This window comes from Rhinatrema bivittatum, chromosome 14 (assembly GCF_901001135.1).
Source record: "Rhinatrema bivittatum chromosome 14, aRhiBiv1.1, whole genome shotgun sequence".
NCBI classification, from domain to species: Eukaryota; Metazoa; Chordata; class Amphibia; order Gymnophiona; family Rhinatrematidae; genus Rhinatrema; species Rhinatrema bivittatum.
This window is the reverse complement of record NC_042628.1, coordinates 28,530,516-28,550,446: the sequence shown is the minus strand read 5'-3', so window position 1 is coordinate 28,550,446 and position 19,931 is coordinate 28,530,516. Positions and strand designations below refer to the sequence as shown.

Sequence of the window (19,931 nt, the reverse complement as noted above, 5' to 3'; positions counted from 1 at the left end):
AAATCTTGAATCATATGTAAGAGGTGGATGCCATCAGGTCAAAATAGCTCCTGATATTCAGGAAATTCCCATTCATGTCTAACATTTCCACCACCACGTTGCAGGACAAAATTGTCCACCTGCTTGTTGAGTTTTGATGCACCCCATCTCCAAAGCACCCTAAAATAGGAAATGATGAGCATGATATGATTCTTGATAATATCAAGCAGCAAGAGGTATGAAATGTGGCTGAGATCATTGCCCCCAAGATGTATAGCTTGGGGGTGCTTGCCTAATTAAAAACTACTACAAGTGCGGGGTGAGATGATCCCAGCATTTCCCTCGCTTACCAACCCATTATACTCGCACCTTTCTAGCTGCCAGGCCTAACTGCAGTGCTAAGCTGCTGTCTCTCATGTGTCTTCTAGCCTAGAAGACAAATAAATAACTAATGATCCAAACCGTCCATTGCTTCCGGTATGCATCTATAACAAACAAGAAAAAGGACATTAGTAGTGTACATTACCTGGGGTGCTATCCATCTTCCTACTATAAGGCCAGTATGTTGTATAGTGCCACCTTCCAATGCGCTGAGTGAGAATCCCAAGGCAACTGCACTGGAAGTGGCCCTGATTCTGAAAGAGTGAGTTCAAAATTTCTTGAGGCAAATCATAGCCGCTTCCATGGCTTGTTTGAGGATTGCGGTGAACTGCAGTCTGGTCAAAAGATGAAGGTTAGCATGAATTAGGAAATGACCCTGACCAGATGGCTTTGCCCTTAGACGGCCAGTTAGCCACAGCATCTGCAGGTTCACTGCAGCATCAGTCATGTATTTTCATAAGTGAGATACGCTCATACATCAATCAACTTTATAAAACTCCTGCCTTCTTGCATAAACTGAGTTATTACATGCACGTTACAATTATTTTGCATATAAAATATGTGCATCTACTTTTACAAATTAGATGTACAAACTATGTGGAACCCTGCAGAAAAAAATTTATAAACAGAGTGGCTCCCCCTGCACAGTTTATAAAATACAGGGATAACTATAGATACATTTTCGCATGCTTGTTTTTGTAAACAGGTAGATTTAAAATGTCATTTGTTAGCTTCTATCATTTTAAAGGAAAAAGAAGCAAACACAAGCATGTTTTATTACAGATGAATGAAGGTTTTTGGTAAAGCTGCAACCTTTCTCCATGTTTGTGTTCACTTTGACTTGTTGGATGTGAAATTTATGCATAAAATTGAAAAGTCACCTACAATTCTCTAAGGGAAGAGAGCTATGCCCCCCCCCCCCCCCCCCCCATAGTTATAACCTGCTTTACCTTCCAGAATTGCATGCCTACAAAAAGAGCAAACAAATGTAGTTGCTGAAATGGTACAATGGTTTAATTCCCTGTTTATGGAGCTGAAAAAGGGTTTAGAGCTGGAGGTTTTCCCCCAAGGAATCTCTTTTAAAAAAAACCAAACATAGCGGCATTAACAAAAAGAGGAAAGAAGATGTGAATTGAAATGTGCCAATGCAGGCCAAGGTCTGTCTAGCAGCTGGAGGCAACCCTGCAAACCTAAGTTGGGAAACGGCATCGATACAGTAAGTGAGTCGGCATGGGCTTCCCGACTTTCATTAATGATATTCCACCCCTGATACCTTACTCAGCGAGGCTGCAGGTGCTTGAGAACCTGCTGACACATGAAGGAAAGATCCTGAGAGTGTAGAATCAACACTGGCAGCAGCCAAGAAAAAGGAAATAGAGACATTGTGCTCTTTCAGCTCTCAATTAACAGTGTTAGGCTAGGCAGCAGTGTTAATTGTGTTTACAGCGATAACAGATGTACCTAACCTGGCTCTAACTAGCTGCAAATCATAGGCATTCATTTAAAGTAACTGAATCCGGATGTGTGGAAAAAAGATACAAGAATTAGAGATTCCATTACCAACATCGGGTAGATATGCTGTAAGCAAAATATAATTATTTGGAGAACCTTAGAATGGCAGGATGAAAATGAATTTGACAAATATATTTATAAAACAGATTGAGATGCATATTCAGAAAACCTGTGAGCAGACAGGTTTTCCATCTAAGGTTAGCAGGATAACGTGACTTGGATATTCAGTGTATTCTCAATTAAAGGTGTCCGGCTATCCATAGCCAGATACAATTTAAACCTGTCTATCTTATGAGTATTGCTGGTGACGTATAAAGATATCTGGTCCTGTGTGGCTGGATTGTTTTAGCCTTAACCAAATATATTCAGAAGAATACAGCCAGTTAAGGGCTGAGCTACATAAAAAAAAAACACACGGGCCCAGTGGCCCTATCACTGCTGCTCCTACCCCCCCCCCCCCCCCGCCCCAAATACCACATAAGAACATAAGAAAATGCCATACTGGGTCAGACCAAAGGTCCATCCTGTTTCCAACAGTGGCCAGTCCAGGACATAAGAACCTGGCAAGTACCCAAAAACTAAGTCTATTCCATGTTACCATTGCTAATGGCAGTGGCTATTCTCTAAGTGAACTTAATAGCAGGTAATGAACTTATCCAATTCTTTTTTAAACACAGCTATACTAACTGCACTAACCACATCCTCTGGCAACAAATTCCAGAGTTTAATTGTGCGTTGAGTAAAAAAGAACTTTCTCCGATTAGTTTTAAATGTGCCCCATGCTAACTTCATGGAGTGCCCCCTAGTTTTTCTACTATCCGAAAGAGTAAATAACCGATTCACATCTGCCCGTTCTAGACCTCTCATGATTTTAAACACCTCTATCATATCCCCCCTCAGTCGTCTCTTCTCCAAGCTGAAAAGTCCTAACCTCTTTAGTCTTTCCTCATAGGGGAGTTGTTCCATTCCCCTTATCATTTTGGTAGCCCTTCTCTGTACCTTCTCCATCGCAATTATATCTTTTTTGAGATGCGGCGACCAGAATTGTACACAGTATTCAAGATGCGGTCTCACCATGGAGTGATACAGAGGCATTGTGACATTTTCCGTTTTATTCACCATTCCCTTTCTAATAATTCCCAACATTCTGATTGCTTTTTTGACTGCCGCAGCACACTGCACCGACGATTTCAATGTGTTATCCACTATGACACCTAGATCTCTTTCTTGGGTTGTAGCACCTAATATGGAACCCAACATTGTGTAATTATAGCATGGGTTATTTTTCCCTATATGTATCACCACACACGAGCACTAAATCCAAAGCCCTGACACGCTCAGTCTAGAAACCCTTTCCCCACCCAATCCCTCTCTTTAAAAGTTAGATTTAAAGGGCTGGTGCAACCTCCCCTCTCACCCTCACGCTCCCAAACCAGTCAAAAATAGGTCCAAAATTGCCTTGCCACTTCCAGTGTAGCTCCCCTAGTGACCATAGAAGCACCGTTCCCAGGTCAGGGTAGGCTGCTACTGTGATCTGGGCTGAAGATATTTCATATTTAAGGATGTATTCCCAACGCTTTCCTGGAAGGACACCTAGCCAGCTGGGTTTTCAGGATTTCCATAATGAATATGCATGAGATAAATATGCATACCCTGGGTCTCCAATGTATACAAACCTATCTCATGCATATTCATTGTGGATATAACTGGTTATGTGTGCTTCCAGGAGAGGACTGGGAAACACTGATTTAAGATATTGGAAGGGTTAGAAGGATTAGGATTTGGGGGGGAGGGGGGGTAGGTGGGGAAGCAGGGGGCCCTGAAAGACAATTTGTGGAATATTTTTTACTTGATAGGGAATGGTGGGGGTAGGGAGAGGGGAGGCACAGCAGCCCATTAAAACCCCTTGAGAGATTTGGGGGTGGGCAAGGGTTCCACTCAGCACAGCAGGGCCCTGAATTTAGTGCTCGTGGGTATGTGTGTGTGTGTATGTGGGAAGGGGAAGGGCAGTGATAGGGACACTAAGTCCTTGACGTTTGTTTATTTTTCTGAATGCAGCTTGGCACTTGACTGGCTGTACAGGCCTGGTGCCTACTGTGCATTTGCACGGGGCAACACACCTGGGGAAGGCGGCGAGCCTGCAGCAGCAGGAGAGGCCGTGGGGGCTGTCTGTGGCCAAAGGAGAGAGGTGCAAGGTGCAGGTGCTCAAGCCGCTGTCAGAGAGGCCCGTCTACGCATGTGTGTGCGCCCGCTCACAGGCACAGCTTCCGCTCTCTCCCCCCCCATAATCAAGAAGGCACTCATGAGAAGGGCGGGGGGGGCAGGAGACAGACATGGCACGATGGCTTGCCTAGGGTGGCTGAGCCCCTTGAACCATCCCTGAACGGGGAGGAGGGGATAGCATGCAAACTGTTTTGCTTGGGGAAGCACATTCACTAGCACCGGCCCTGTGGCTATAGTGTTTAAGGCTAAAGTTAGGCAGCCACATGGGGCCGGATAACTATAGACCTGTTAGCAGGCACATCTTGAGTCAGCCAAATGTTATTCAGCTAATTCAGCCCTGCCTCGGAACATTCCAGTGTGCCCCTCCTTTAGGCCTGGATTCATCGTTTCGCTATAAATATAGCGGAATGATTGCCCATGGCCAAATATGTGGCAGGGTGAAAGGGTGCAGCCAGTTCCATCATGGTGGTGCGTTTTCGCCTGCCGTGGTTGTGGGCATGCTGCACTCTTTTGCCCCCGGGCTGCCAATGGGAGAGTTATAGTTATTTCCGGCGGTACTGCCCGCAATAATGTGTAAAACATTATTGCTCGCAACACTACCGGGCCCTAAATTTTTTAAACCCCTCCCCTTTCCTTCATTTAAATTTTAAAGTCGCTATGTGATCGTTATCACACGCATTAGGGTGATTTGATGAATGACCCGAAAAGTTTGCTAAATTTTAGCTGGATAAACAAGTGGAGTTAGCCATCTAAATGGCTTTGAATATTAACCTCAGATTACAGCTTCTTTATCAGTGTTTAATCTGGAGAACAGCAGAAAGTTGAGATCCTTAGGACAGATACATAACACTAAGAAGTATATATTAATCTCTTGGAAACTAATTTCATTTGATTTAAAAGTTTCCAGCCATTGAGAATTCAACATTTTTTTTTTTTTTGTTTTTCACACCTTATTGTGATGGAGTCACTATGCCGGCCCGGGGAGGAAGGTTAAATCCCCAGGAATCAGGAAACCCCAGGGAAGAAATGTAAGAGGGAAAGGAAACCAGTTGACAGGGACTAAGGAGTCACATTGGTTCTTTCCCCCAGTAGTAAAGAGATGAGAGTCAGGTGTGGAAGGAAGAGGGTGGGGCTTCGTTAACCAATCCCTGGCCACTAGGGGAGGAGTCTCCTCACTATAAAAGCAAGTCTCAGCCAGAGCAGTTTGTTTCCTTCGGGGGACTGAAGAGGTTGGATCCCGAACCATGATACCTGTCTCTGGAAGGATTCTGTTCCCATGAAGCTGTGTACGCAGGGGAGACTGAAAGCAGAAAGACTGCAACTTTGGTGCCAGGAAGGGTGAGCCTGGGAATCCAGAGACTGCTGTTTGTTTTGATTAGTTTTTGTTAATGAACTGTTGCTAAAATTGCCAAGTGGGTTGAAGTATCTCTGGGGAAAGCGGTAGAGACTAGAGATACGAGGGAGGTGGCAAAGAGGCCAGCTGGGCCGGACTTTAAATTCCTTGCTGGCTTGTTTTGGGACATTCCTTTTTGTTTTGATGGGACTTGGGGCATACAAAGAAGAGGACTGTGGTATATAGGCTGAGACTCAGGCAGGAAGCCAAGCTGAGCTGGTGGCTCACCTGGAGAGTTTCAGTTTTTCAGCCAGCTAGAGACTGTGGGTTCAAACACCGCTAAGGGAACCTCCTGGACCAGGAAGAGGGATTTACAATTAACTGCAGTTGGAGTTTTGTAGGTGCATGGGAGTATGCCTACCAGATGATACACAAATGTCTTGCATAAAAGCCTGTAGTTTTCATTTTTCAGCATTAGGATTATAAAAGCAATTGTGCTCTATCTTGCTCAAAAGCATTTCCATTTTCCCTTCATCTTTCATATTTTTTGTGTTAGAGAGCACCCTCAGGTTGTTGAATACAATCTATTATCTCTCTCCTGTGTTCCCCTACAAATGGTTGATGAATCTAAATATGTAGGTTCCAAAATATATTAGTGCAGAACAAATCTTTTCAGAGGTAACATGGCTTCGATCATTTTTATTCAGAAACCCATGCCTGCTGGGTACGTATCTTGATGGAGATCTCTGAAGATGACATGTTCTCCAGCATGCATAATTTATTTTTTTTCTAAGCAAGATGGATATACTGTAAAATCTACTGAATTTGTTTGATATGCACTTAGTAGATTGCTATCACTTTAGGATTGTTGTGAATTATTATAGTCGCTCATTGTCAACATATAGTATAAAATATGTGCCTTTTATTTTGCTCTATAGTATCATATTTTTGAATTCACAGCTGTCTATTCAATGATCAGTAAAAAAAAAAATAAAAATGTATTGACAGGTTTTTTAAACTTGGAACTGAAACGTTGGAAGTATGGGTCCATGAAGCATCTAGCTATAGCTATGGACAAACAGTTTATTAAATTCCAAATTGCAGATAGCTACACAGTCTTGTTTTTCTGTCCTCACTGATCAATTATTGAATACAGTTCTGCCTACTGTCTTCTTAAACTGGCTTGTATGGACTGAAATCACAGCTGCTTTAATGCTATCTACACTGGCGCTGTGCGAGTTTCTTTAAAAAGAGTTTTTGTTTGACAATTTAATTAACCCAAGTAAAATCTCTATTTGTCAAATTGATTCTCCAAGCTTTTATAAAAAAAAAAGTATTCTAGCAAAATTTGCAGCAGATCTGTAGAAATCTTCTGGCATGTCTATTCAAGTTCCAATCTGGTATTCTACAAATTAGTGGATTTTCTCAGATCACTTCAGATTTCCTTGGATTTTGCCAAGACCCTTGAGAAAAAAAAAAAACTCCAAGAAAAAACCTGTCCATCCCACCGATTGTTAAACTGGAAGCAGATTGAAATATTTCAAGTTTGGTTTGGACTGGAACACATATATCTCTAGTATAACGACTTGGACTTACTAAAAGTGAGGATTTATTATTTGGCGAGGTTTGGAACCAAATAGGACTACAAGATCCCTTTAGCACTGCCTTCTTTCCTCTGTGCGTACTAGCAGCAGAGATGTTTCCAAGTTGAACACCATGGCTGCTGCAGAAGGAAGTCCTGCGGCATTGCAGGGAGTTCAAGTCAGGTTTCCAGTATTGGCACGTGGTAACAACCCCCAGTTTTAAGAAGCCCAAATTATAATGGACTAACTTAAACACTGTGGGGGATTTTGATATTGTTAAAAGGCACACGCAAAGGCAATTTTCAAAGGCTTTTACCTCGGTAGACAACTTTCTTCCTTACAATGGCTATAAGTATGCACAGGTTTTCACAACATGCACAGAAACGGAGAAGTATGATGGCCAAGAAGACCATATGGCCTATCTAGTCTGCCCACTATCCCAAGTAATTTAGCTTTGCATGTCTGTTTCTGATCAGGGGCGGTTCTATAATGAAGCAGGGTGAGGCGGTGGCCTCAGGCAGCAGAATTTTGAGGCAGCAATAAATGCCCCCCTGAGGCATCTACCTCACATTCCGTCCTCCGGTGTTCGCGCAAAAAGTGCAGCGTCCTACGTCACTGCTGCGCCGGTGCACCAACGATTTTCCGCTGCTGCCTCGGTGCCTTAGAGCCTGCTTAAATAAGGTGGTTCCCTTTGCTGGTTCCCCTCTTTGGCGCTTGCGGCCTATGCCGCACAGCCTGCAGGGCTGGCCGCCTGTTCTGTGCCTGACTCTAGCAGTTCCCACCTGTTGCCTGCCTCCACAGATCAAAAGAAGAAAAAAAAAAGTTGAAGCTGCTAGGCCAAGCCTCTGTTCCCGTGTCCCCTCTGCCAATGCTTGGCAGCCTGCAGGAGGGGAGGTGGTCTGGAGTGGGGAAAAAAAGCTGACTACTGAGGAATGTCAATCAGTGAGCCTCATGTGAGGGCCGCAGGGTGGAACAGGACAGCAGGTGCAACTGGCAGAGCCGATTTCGAGGCAGAGGCCGGCAGCGCACACATACAGACCTGAGACTTGGGCGGGGGGTGGTGGCTGATGAGATCAGAGCAGGAGGTCTGCGGAAGGCAATCAGTAAGTAGGCTTCAGGCTCTTCTCTTTGGTATTTATTTATTTAAGGCTTTTATATACCGACTTTCTTGATACAAATCAAATCAACTCTGTTTACATCGAACAAGCAGTAACTATAAACAACCAATAACAAGAGACAATTTGTAAGGAGTATAAAGTTACATTATAACAAGGATATGTTAACTTGGAGTAGGAAATAAGAGAGGGTATAATATACAATGGAGTATATGAGGGAGGCGAGGAGCAGTCCTCATAATAACTTTTAAACGTCCTCTGCTCTGCAGTGACAAACTCCTGCCGGAACCAAGTGATGTGTTCTAAAACTTCTGAACTTTTTTTTTTTTTTTTTTTTGGGGGGGAGGAATTATCCAGATAGCATTCACTCCAGCAGGGTATTTAGAGCTGAAGATGTCAAGATAGCTCCAAATCAGATTACCATTTATTACCTGTTGGAATCCATTGCAGGGCAGTCTGGCATTACGGAGGTCTCTCACTCCCGCCTTCCCCTAATCCCACTGAAATGGTTACAGGAAAGATTTAACAGATGGACCTGCCTGGCCTTTGCAAAGCAAGTATTCAGGCTGGATAAAGGAGAGAGAGAGAGACCGATAAAACAGGAGGGCTATCTAAAAAAGCTGTGGGCAACAAAGTGGGTTAGACGCCAAAGTAGTCCAAGTGTAACTTTATTTGGATGGAGACACCAAGGGCAGTTGAATGAATTGATGTCTCTATCCAAATAAAGTTACACTTGGACTACTTTGGCGTCTAAAGGAGAGAGAGGACAAGGTAACAGGGGACATGAGCTGCTTTCATCTGCAGCGGGAACATCAATTTACCGCCACATCATGATCCCTCTAGCCAGTGCCCTCCAACCTTTTTTTTCAATACCACCCCATTTAAACACTTTAAAATTCACACATCCCCAGTTATTGATCACAACTAATTAGCAGAAATCCCCTGCATCTCTTCTCCAAAGCAGGGGGGCATGTATGTGTATAAGCATATGAGAGAGTGCGTGTTTGTGTGTATATCAGAGAGAGTATATGTACTTAGTCCCCTCTTTCCCTCAGTAATCCAAGCCAATTTCAGGTTGACTGGAAATCAAAAGTTCCCAGGTATGGAAAGCTGGAAACATTTTTTTGTTATCCATATTAGTTTTATTATTGGATTTTTATTTCATGTATTTACTGTTTTTATTTTATTGGTTTTTTGGAATTTTTAAAAATGTGTTGTGATTAATTGTGGAATATTAGTCTGTTAGCTGACTTGAAATATTTATTTTTTAGTTGTGGTTCTTTTTTTTTGTTTTTGTTTTTTTTTACCATTATGACTGATGTTTTTTTTTATAAAGAATGATATTTTTATTCCATTGTTGCACTTCATACAGAGTCTGGCTTTTGGCAATTGCAAGTTCAGTTTTTGCCTGCACATTTCTGTTTATACTTTATGGGCACTTTTATTCTGTATTTGGTTAGGGTCTGTTTGTGTTCTAGTATGTGGTGGAAGCAAAGTATTCTACTATTGTATAGGGATCTACAACAGTCTGTCTTGTTCTGTTTTTCTTAATAGGATGCTTATTGGTATTTTAGGGCCTGGTGTAATATTAGCATTGTTGCATTTTCATGGGTGGGGGGGGGGGGAGGGGAATGGCATTCCCCATGCTAACTAGCTTTTTCACTTTGGGCTATTTATCATGGGGGATTTTGTAATGCAGCTTTTCACCTTTATGCCAAGCATGCACAATAAGGAGGAAATCTTCAAAAAAACTAAAATGTGAACTGTAAAAGCCCCCGCACATGTAAAATTGGGAGGTGAGTGCACCCCATGTGTACCCATCAAACTTTAAAAGCACCCAGCTGCCAGAGTATCTCCTGCTGCACTCACATCTCACTTGATTTAAAAAAGGGGTGTGGTGTGGGGCATGGGCATTTCAGGCATGGCCAAGAGATGTGTACGTTAAATGCTTATGTGCCCCAACACATGCCCAGGTCCACTGCTGCATAACTTTACTTCTATGGAGGAGATGTATCTTAAAAATAAAAGAAATTAGCCATTTCAGCCGGCAACAAGAGTGGCTATTCCTTATTGATTGATAGTTCATGAACTTTTCCAAACCTTTTATAAACCCAGCTGCTCTAACTGCTTTAACCACATCCTCTGGTGGCAAATTCCAGAACTTAATTGTGTATTGAGTGAGAATTTTCTCTGATTAGTTTTAAATGTGTTACTTACTAATTTAATGGAGTGCCCCTAATCCTTGTATTATCTAAGAGTAAATAACTGATTCACATTTACCCATTCAAGTCTTTTCATGATTTTGTAGACCTTTTATCATATCTTCCCTCAGCTGTCTCTTCTCCAAGCTGAATAACCCTAACTCTCTAGCCTTTCCTCATATGGAAGCCATTCCACGCCCTCTATCATTTTGTTCACCCCTTTTCTGTACTTTCTCCAGTGCAACTATATCTTTTTTGAGATGTGGTGACCAGAATTGCACACAATATTCAAGGTGCAGTCTGACATCCTCTGTTTTTATTTGTTTTCCCCGTCCTAATAATTCCTAACATTCTGCTCGCTTTTTTCACTGCCACAGCACACTGAGCCATCAACCTTTTCTTGGGTGGTAACTCCTAACATGGAAGCTAACCATGTAGCAATAGCATGGGCTATTTTTCCTTATAGGCATCACCTTGCACTTGTCAACATATTTCATCTGTCATATGGATGCCCAATCTTCCAGTCTCAAAAGAACTTCATGCAATTCATCACAATCCACTTGTGATTTATCTACTCTGAATACTTTTCTGTCACCTGCAAATTTGAATATCTCACTCATTGTACTTCTTTTCAGGTCATTTATAAATATATTAAAAAGCACTGGTCCAAGTACAGATCCTTGAGGCACTCCACTGTTTACCTTTTTCCACTGAGAAAACAGACCATTTAATCCTACTCTCTGCTTCCTGTCCTTTAATCAGTTTGCAATCTATAAAAAGACATTGCCTCCTATCCCATGACTTTTTGTTTTCTTAGAAGCCTCTCATGAGGGACTTTATCAAATGCCTTCTGAAAATCCAAAATACTGCTGGTTACCTCATTGCAGGTGGTGGTGACAGAAGTGGAGGTTCAACCACTATAGGTGGAGGGGCTCAGAGGGCAAGTGATACTCTGGCCTGGGGAGGTGCCTTCTAGGTTGATGATTCTGCCATGGCTGGTGGGGAATGCATTCTTGGAGACAGCATGTAGTACAGAGAGGGTGGAGGTTGTGGTTGGCAGGGGAGCATCATCTGAAGCATCTAATTCTTCATAGTTGTCTGGGCCTCTTTCTTCTTTATGGGCTTTCATCTATGTGCACTGTGCAGATGCCCTATAGCTCCTGCCACACATCCTGCATCTCCTACTGTATACCCTGTTTTCTCTTCTTTTACCTCATCCTGCAGGTCATGTCTGAGGCTTTTAATTTTCTCCACCACACAAGTATTCAGGTCAATTGTACACCTCTCCACGGATTTTAAAAGTCCTGTGATGTACCTCCCGTTACGTGCCCCAAATAATTTTTGGGAACAAGAGGTGGGGCATAGGCGGGCTGGGGCTGAGGCATGATTTCTGTGCACAAGCACCTACCAGGGTCCCCTACTGAGTAATTTACTTCGGCTATGAACGGCCTGTAAGTAACAAAATAAAAAAAAATATATCGGCTACTTAGTGAGGTTTAGGGGGTCTGGCCTAACAGGGTAAAAAGTAGGCAAAGTAACAGGGAGGGTTAGGAAGGCCGATTGGTTAAATAGGTGAACTGGGAAAGTGGGCTCTAGCGGCTGCACGCGTCTAGTAAAATTCTCCCACTTACGTGAGCAAGGTGGCATTCGTGCACACATGCACGTCATTATGAAAATGTGTGCACATGTACACACAAATAGCCAATTTTTGAAGCACATGCACAATGGCTCTTATAATCTAGCTCTATATAATAATTATAGTGGAAAATGAATTTATTTTTTTAATATGATACAAAACATGGAAATGTTTGACAGTTTGCTTCAGAATTTTTACATTTTTGCTGCAGAATCTATCCCTGAGCCACCACAGGAAAAGAAGGGACTGTGTCTTAGAACTTCAGCCCCCTGTTGTCCAGTCTTGGGGGGAGAGGGAAGGGATGGGGGTGACAGCACCAACAGTGCCTAGGGGTGCCAAATAGTAAAGCCATCTCTGCTTTTAATACTATGGTATACATGTAATATTTCCTTTACCACATCCTCCAGCAATGACATCCTGAGCTTAATTCTACATTCAATCATTTTGATTGCCCTTCTTGTACCTTTTCCAAGTCAACTATATATTTTTGTTTTTTTGACATGTGATGACCAGCATTGCACACAGTGTTCTAGATGCAGTCTCACCATGGAGCGATACAGAGGTAAGGATTTCAAAATATTGTCCATGATGATGCCCAGATCATTTTCCTGGGTTGCAACTCCTGTACTGGAAACTAACATTGTCATGGGTTACTTTTTTCCTATGTGCATCACTTTGCTCTTGTCTACACTAAATTTCATCTGCCATTTGGCTGCTCAGTCCCCCAGTCTTGCAAAGGCTTACTGGAATTTCTCGCAATCCACTTGTGATTTCACTACAAGGAATAATTTTGTGTCATCTGCAAATTTGATTACCTCGCTCGTCATTCCCTTTTCTAGATCATTTATAAATATATTAAAAAGCATTGGTCCAAGTACAGATCCCCGAGGCAGTCCTTTGTTTAACTTTCTCTACTGAGAAAACAGATCATTTAATCCTACTCTTTGTTTTTCATACCCCTGTTGTTGGTGCCATTTGCCTCTTTCTTGGTGCCTTGGGATGTCCATGCCACTGTTCTTGTTGCTTTGTCCTTCCCCAAAATGTCTTGGATATTCTAGTATGGGAGCACAGCTGCTCCTAAAATCCAGACCAAAGAATAGTACCACTTCAAGAACTGGGGAAGGTCATCCGATTGCACAGCTTCAGGAGAGATGAGCATGGAGTTTTCAGGGAAGAAGGGATAACTGCCGACCCACCCAAATTAACTGAATCAAACTTATCCACGGGGAGCCTGATTACCCTTACATCCCTTTTCTGGTGCTTTGGGATTCACGTGCCACCTTTGATGTTGCTATTTGCCCATCCCTTATGACCTTAGGGGGTCATTCTCTAAAGGGATCGCACGCGAAAAGGGTCTTTTCACGTGCAATACCTAAATCAGGGCGGGTTCTGGGCGGTGTCAGCACTGGAAAGGGAGGAGTCAGGGCAGCACTGGGGCTGACGGCAAAAGGTAAGGACCCTTATTGCCGCCAATTTCACACCGAATAACTATACCTTTCATGGTGTAGTTATTCGGTGTGAAAGCCGGCAGCAGCGCACCCCAGAGGTGCGATGGCTGCCGGCTTTTGCAGGCCCGCCCCCCCCCCGTTACCACCGGATTCTCTAAGGTCTGCGACCTTAGAGAATCCAGGCCTTAGACTGTTTTTTGCCACTGTTGATGATGCTTTGCTTCTTGCCTTTATTTACACTTCTTTATATCCCACTCCCTCCAAAGTTGGGTGGTGCACATAAAAACATACTCACCTTGGGCTATTCATACCTCTGTTTAGGCTTCTTTGCCCTCTCATGGTGTCTTGGGCTATTCGTGCCTCTTAGCACAATTTTGCTGTACTCTTCCCTCTGCAGCTGATACCTGCTTACAAGTTTCACTGAACTTAGATTAAAACCCCAGTTTTTCAGCCCAAAACCGAATGCATTGCTTCCTCCAATGACTTTAATGGAAAACAAATGACTGTCACAAATTTTTTTTTTTTTGGTCCAGAACCAAATGAAACAGATCAGCAAGCCAAGCGAACTGCATGAATGAACCAAACCAAACACTTTTGTCACACATACGTGCATCGCTCTCATACAGTCCCAAGTGATACATGTAGAGAAATGAAAATCTTTTCTTTATTCCATGAAAAAAATTCAGAATAACCTGTTATGTCATCAGATAGTCTCCCTATTTATTTCCTCAATATTTTCTTCTGTTTATGAGATTAATGAAAACCACTTCCCATCAATGCCAAGGGAGTTTAATAGGAAAAACGGACTTTTTTACTATTTCTCAAAGAATGGGCAAGTATAATAAAAAAAAAAAAATACATAGAAAGTAATTTTGGTATACTGAATGTGCCAGAAAGTAAAGCAGAGCTGTTATCTTTTAAAATCTTTGAAAATAAACAGTTAAGTGAGAGAAAAAACAATGGCTCTGTCCCAGATTGAAATGCACAGACAAGGAAAAATGGGCATTTAATTTTTGACCTGGCAGTTTTCTCCTTCTCCTTTGGAATTTCCAGTTTACTTTACTTTATTAGATTTGATAAATTTGCTTTTTCTTTTTAGCAAATCAAGGTGAGTGGCTATGACACAATTAGCTTTCATTTGCAATTATTTTTCCCCCAGACCAGTCATTGCAACATCAGCTTTTGGTTGGGTCAATGCATCACTGCTCCTTTTAGTATCCTGCAATCACAGGACTTAAGTGCAGGCCCTAGATGTCTTTGTGCAAAGGTTGGGACTCTTCGCCCCAGGGCCTGTGAGGTCTGCCTCACGATCCTGGCTCTGGAATCAGATCTCTGTTCTTTGCATAGCAACGCACAATACTGCCATTGAGTCCCCAGGCCCACCCCAAAAAAATGGAATTTAGGTTTTCTAAATTCAAACTTTTATCTTTTTGCAGAATTATATGAAGCAATGTAGATAAGAAAATAAAATAAAAATATTATATTAAATTCCACACTTGTAGACTTACCCCATGAATTATAAGATCTAATAAAGTAGAAATTGAATGTTTAGATCTTTGTCCCAGATCCATTTTAAACCATTAGGTTCCTCTTCCTTTGGGCTTGTAGCTCAATTGGCACAGATTTTTACTGAAAATACAGATTCATGAGCCTTCCTGGTATTTTCCACTATTTTTATCTTCCATCTAGCACAGCCATGATAGTTTATAGTTCAGTGCTTGGACAAGGATCACAAACCAGTTTCCCTGAGTACTCAAATGCATACACCCTGGGTTTTACCAGTAGGCATCCCTGTTGTGCAAGAGGTAGGATGCCTCCTTTAACCCTTGAGTTTATAAACACTAGCTCTGCAACATCTCCAGACCCAATTGATCCAAGGAATAGATCTTGTGCCTAGAAATTGATAGGGCTATGCATTTTTTTTTTACATGGATGTGTAAAATAGGACAAATTAGGCCATATTTGGTTCATTCTGAATGGGAAAAAAAGAAAGAAAATGGCCTCTCACAAAATGTTTTGGCGTTTTAATTTTGGGGGAAAAATGCCTCCCATACCCCTCTAACCCCCCTTCCAAGACCAGCCTCTGGACAAGACCAGCCTCTGGGACAAGCCAGGGCCTCTCAAGCCAACCCTCTTCCAGGCTCTCAATTACTCCATACAATGAAAACTTCACAGATCATGATACAACATTCTGTAATAAAATTGCCAACCACTTTAAAACAAAAGTAACTAACATTTCCATAGAATTTTCACAACTGCCCTATCCTACCAGTGTTAAGAAAGAACCTGATTATCAATGGTCCGAATTCACCCCGGTCTCTGACAGTTCAATTCAAACCATAATTAGTAAACAAAAACCTTCAAACTCACCTTATAACCCTTGCTCAGGAGCCTTCTTTAAAGCTATTGGTCATCATGCATACTCCTTTCTAAGCAGTCTAGTTAACCAATCACTAGAAACAGGACAATTTCCACATAATTTGAAAAAAACATCTATCTTACCTATTCTAAAATCAAAGACAAAAGGCACAACCGATCTCAATAACTACAGACCTATTGCCACACTCACATCGTTAGCTAAACTAATAGAATCGGCAGTACTACGCCAACTATCCGATTTTTTATCCGAAAATAATATTCTTCACATCAATCAGCATGGCTTTAGAAAGGGACATTCTACAGAAACACTTCTCCTATCCACCTTCGATACATTATTCCGGGCATTTGATTCATATACAGACTATATCATAGTATTCTTGGATATTTCAGCAGCGTTTGATACGGTTGATCACCAAATCCTCATTTCAGGTTTACAAGCAATAGGCATTACTGGCACAGTACTAAATTGGTTTTCATCTTTTCTTACAGACCGCCCTCAGCAAGTCAATATCAATCACCAATCTTCTACTCATTACTCAATTCCATCTGGCGTTCCCCAAGGATCATCATTATCCCCCATACTATTCAACATATATCTTCTTCCGCTCTGTCATATCCTATCCTCACTCAACTTACAATTCAAAATCTATGCAGACGATATTCAATTTCTTGTCCCCTACAAAACTTCCTGGTTCGATACTTTATCATTAGTCTCACTCTATCTATCTACTATTAACTCTTGGCTATCCCATAACCGTCTGAAACTCAACCCATCAAAAACCGAACTAGTACACTTAACATCTATTTCAGATACTTCCATAGGCCCTCCATCTCACTTTACTTTCAACGGCACAACTATCCCAATAACTTGTCATGCCATAAATCTAGGTGTAACTATAAATACAGATCTATCCATGAAACAACAAATCTCCTCCCTAACAAAGAAATCATTTTACAAATTACAACTTTTGAAACGACTTCGCCCTCTTCTTTTCTATTGTGATTTCAGAACTGTCCTTCAATCTCTTATCTTCTCTGGTTTAGACTATTGTAATGCACTCTACCTAGGTTTACCCGATTTCATCAATTCACCCATTACAACTAGTCCAAAATAGTGCAGCTCGCTTATTATCTGGTACCCCTATTCGCAATCATATAACCCCTATTTTACAATCTTTTCACTGGCTCCCCATAAAATACAGGATAAAGTACAAAATACTCTCAATCATTCACAGCTTAATCTACAATTCTTCCTCCACCTGGCTATGCACCTTACTTCGTATCTACAAACCCACCCGACATCTAAGATCACTTACTCAAAATCTCCTAGACATTCCATCCCCACGACAGGCCAGATTAGACATAACCAGAAAAAGAGCATTTTCAGTTGCAGGACCTTCTCTTTGGAACTCTTTACCCAACCCTCTCCGTCTAATATCAAACCCTCATCAATTCAAAAAAGCTCTTAAAACTTACTTTTTTCAACATGCATGTAATAACTCCTCTAAGTATACTGTCAACAAATCTGAAGTGCCCACCTCTTCAACCTCATCCATCTGACTCATATTACTCCAATTCTGCTCACTTGACACATATTACCTCAATTTTTCACTCAATCTTTTTTTTCACTCCCTTCATTTTCTGGGATATATTTATCTGATAACTCACCACTTCTTCCCTCCCCCCCTTTCGCCTTTTTGCTTCTCCTATTCTGTTTACCATGGCACGCTTCTATTATTATTATTATTGTTTCATTTTTAATTAACAATTTTATTTTAAGCTAGTAATTACCTAGCTATTTAACTAAATTTATGTATTTTTATTTTATTTAACTTGCATTTTATTTTTCATTTTATTTTAAACTATTGTAAACCGTTTTGATAAAATTTTATTTTAAAAAGCGGTATATAAATACCTTTAAATAAATAAATAAGGTCCCAGGCCTAATTCACTGGACTTAGCCAAGCCCAAATGGGGCTTATCTGGGTCCCTGCAACCTACTACCCTACCTATCTCAACCAAAAATTACTTTCCTGACCCCACTGATTTTTGGAGGGAGCAGGAGAACTAAGCCCAGCCAAATGGGCCAAGGCTCTGAAGAATTTTGATGGTGGTAAGAAGGTCATAAGGGTCCAGATAAGTCCTGCCTGGGCTGGACCCTGAAGTTTGTCTGGGGTGAGCAGAGAGATGGGGAGGCATGTTTGGGGTGGTTTGCTTTATTTTTTTGGTTTTTTTTTTTGTGGGGAATTAATGTTTTATTTTTTGTTTTGGTAAATGAACCAGTCAGATAAAAATGTTAAATGAACCAAAAAATGAAAAAAATAAAACCTATAAAAGGAACCAAATTGAAAATCTGCATCTCCCTAGGAATTGAACCTGGATCTCCTGCATAGTAATATACTGCCATTAAGCTGTGTCAAGGTTAGTAGGTTTCAAACACATTGCCCTGGGTATGTAAAGCTAGAAGAGTTGGTGACAACACCATGAGGACTCTGAAGCAATAGTGATCCCCTAGTAAAAATCAAGACAAGAAATGTTAGAGGCCCACCCCTAGAGATCTGCTATTGGACCAGCATTGGGTGTGTGGTTCCTAATAGACAGCAATATATAAGGAAGCCCACTTGGCCACACCTTGGCTGGTTCAACAGCCCTATGCTGACTCTCAGTTCCCTGCTCTAGCTTCTGACTCTTGATCCAGTTCTGCCCTGGCCTTCTGCTTTCCTAGTCTGGTCCTGCTGTGGTTACCCAGTGCTCTCCAAATTTCTGGCCTGCCAAGCACCTGAAAAGACCTAGTGACCACCTGACCCAAAGGGCTCAACTTGCAGGGAACAAAGGTTGCTTCAGGTGAAGACTCCAATTCCAGAGCACCCACCATGTCTTAAGGTACAACTATCTGCTATTATACTTACATTCCACAGCTAGCAGAGTGAGCATGACAAGCTAGCCCAACTCTGATATAACTATTTCTTGGTTAATTCCTGCAAATTTATTTTGACTGAGAAACAGACATATAAAGGCAGTTCTTAAATCGTAAGACACTTAGCATGTGGTCTGTTACCTCTCTTCATTGTTTGTCATGTATAAATTGTAATTTTATTTATGCATATATTTCTAAATTCCCTACATATGCATAACTATTTATAGTGATTTATAAGTATTATACAGACTTGTCTCCGTTTCCAAAAACATGGAATGTGCCTATGACCATTTTAGAACCAGAACTTTGGGACTGAATTAGGATATTCTGAAGCTAGATCTTTACTCAGAAGGCTAGTGGTCATAAGTTGTTAGAGATTTGCAAAACAGAATTTAAAAAAACCCCCAACAGACTCGCATTAAGTTTTATATGCCATCATAACGGAGCACAAAACACAATAAATGCAGTCATAAAACTCCTGTATATAAAACAATTATAAATAAAAACTAAAATGTAAATAAAACAAAAACTTTAATTCAAATAATTCAAAATAAATAACATATAAAGGCATGATGCGGAGAGACCTGTGAGCTGTGGAGCTCTGGGTGCCACCCCTTTTTCAAGTCTCTAAGTACTTTTATATTGTTTTTTGGTGGTCAAGCTGACTAGTAGCCTTTGAACTGGTATATGGACAGATTTGTCTTTATAAACTATATCAAAATGACCATCAGAGTTCAAAAAAATTAAAAATAAAAGCTAAATGCGAATAACTTCAAAATGGCTTATGGACAGGAACACATGAGTCCCAAAGCCCTTGATAACATCACTATTGCTATGCTAACTACAGACAGTAAGTTGGATATTATTAATACAAACATTACCAATTTAGGCATGATAATGGAGATAAATAGACTCTATGCAGAAGCAAGAATTTCTGTCATGGAAGATTCCTCTTTTGTGCTAGAAAAAAAAATTATAGCTTTAGAGAAAATGGCACCATTGAATGAAGCGATGATGTTGAAAATAGATTTGGTGAAAAAGTTTGTTCTATTGGTATACTTGGTAGAATGGGCAATGAATTCTTACTGGAAACATTGCAAGATTGACTTGCATTGGTGCTGCAGATGGAAGATATGATGGGTAACCTAAAAATAGAACATGTGCATACAGTAGGCCTGAAGTCATCACCAAATACAAGACCAAGAGTTGTACTAGCATGTTTCT

At 41.2% G+C, this 19,931-nt stretch overlaps 1 long non-coding RNA gene across 3 annotated transcripts in view; it reads left to right on the top strand.

The window, feature by feature from the left end:
• The window catches only part of LOC115076268, a 450,085-nt gene that overhangs the window by 113,939 nt on the left and 316,215 nt on the right, over window positions 1-19,931 (top strand). For 2 of the 3 annotated variants that reach the window (XR_003852716.1, XR_003852717.1), the window contains exon 1: window positions 5,312-5,433. The exons of the other annotated variant lie outside the window; for it this stretch is intronic. This is a non-coding gene — a long non-coding RNA (uncharacterized LOC115076268). Of the gene's footprint in view, window positions 1-5,311; window positions 5,434-19,931 lie in introns of those variants that run through there. 3 annotated transcript variants of the gene reach the window in all.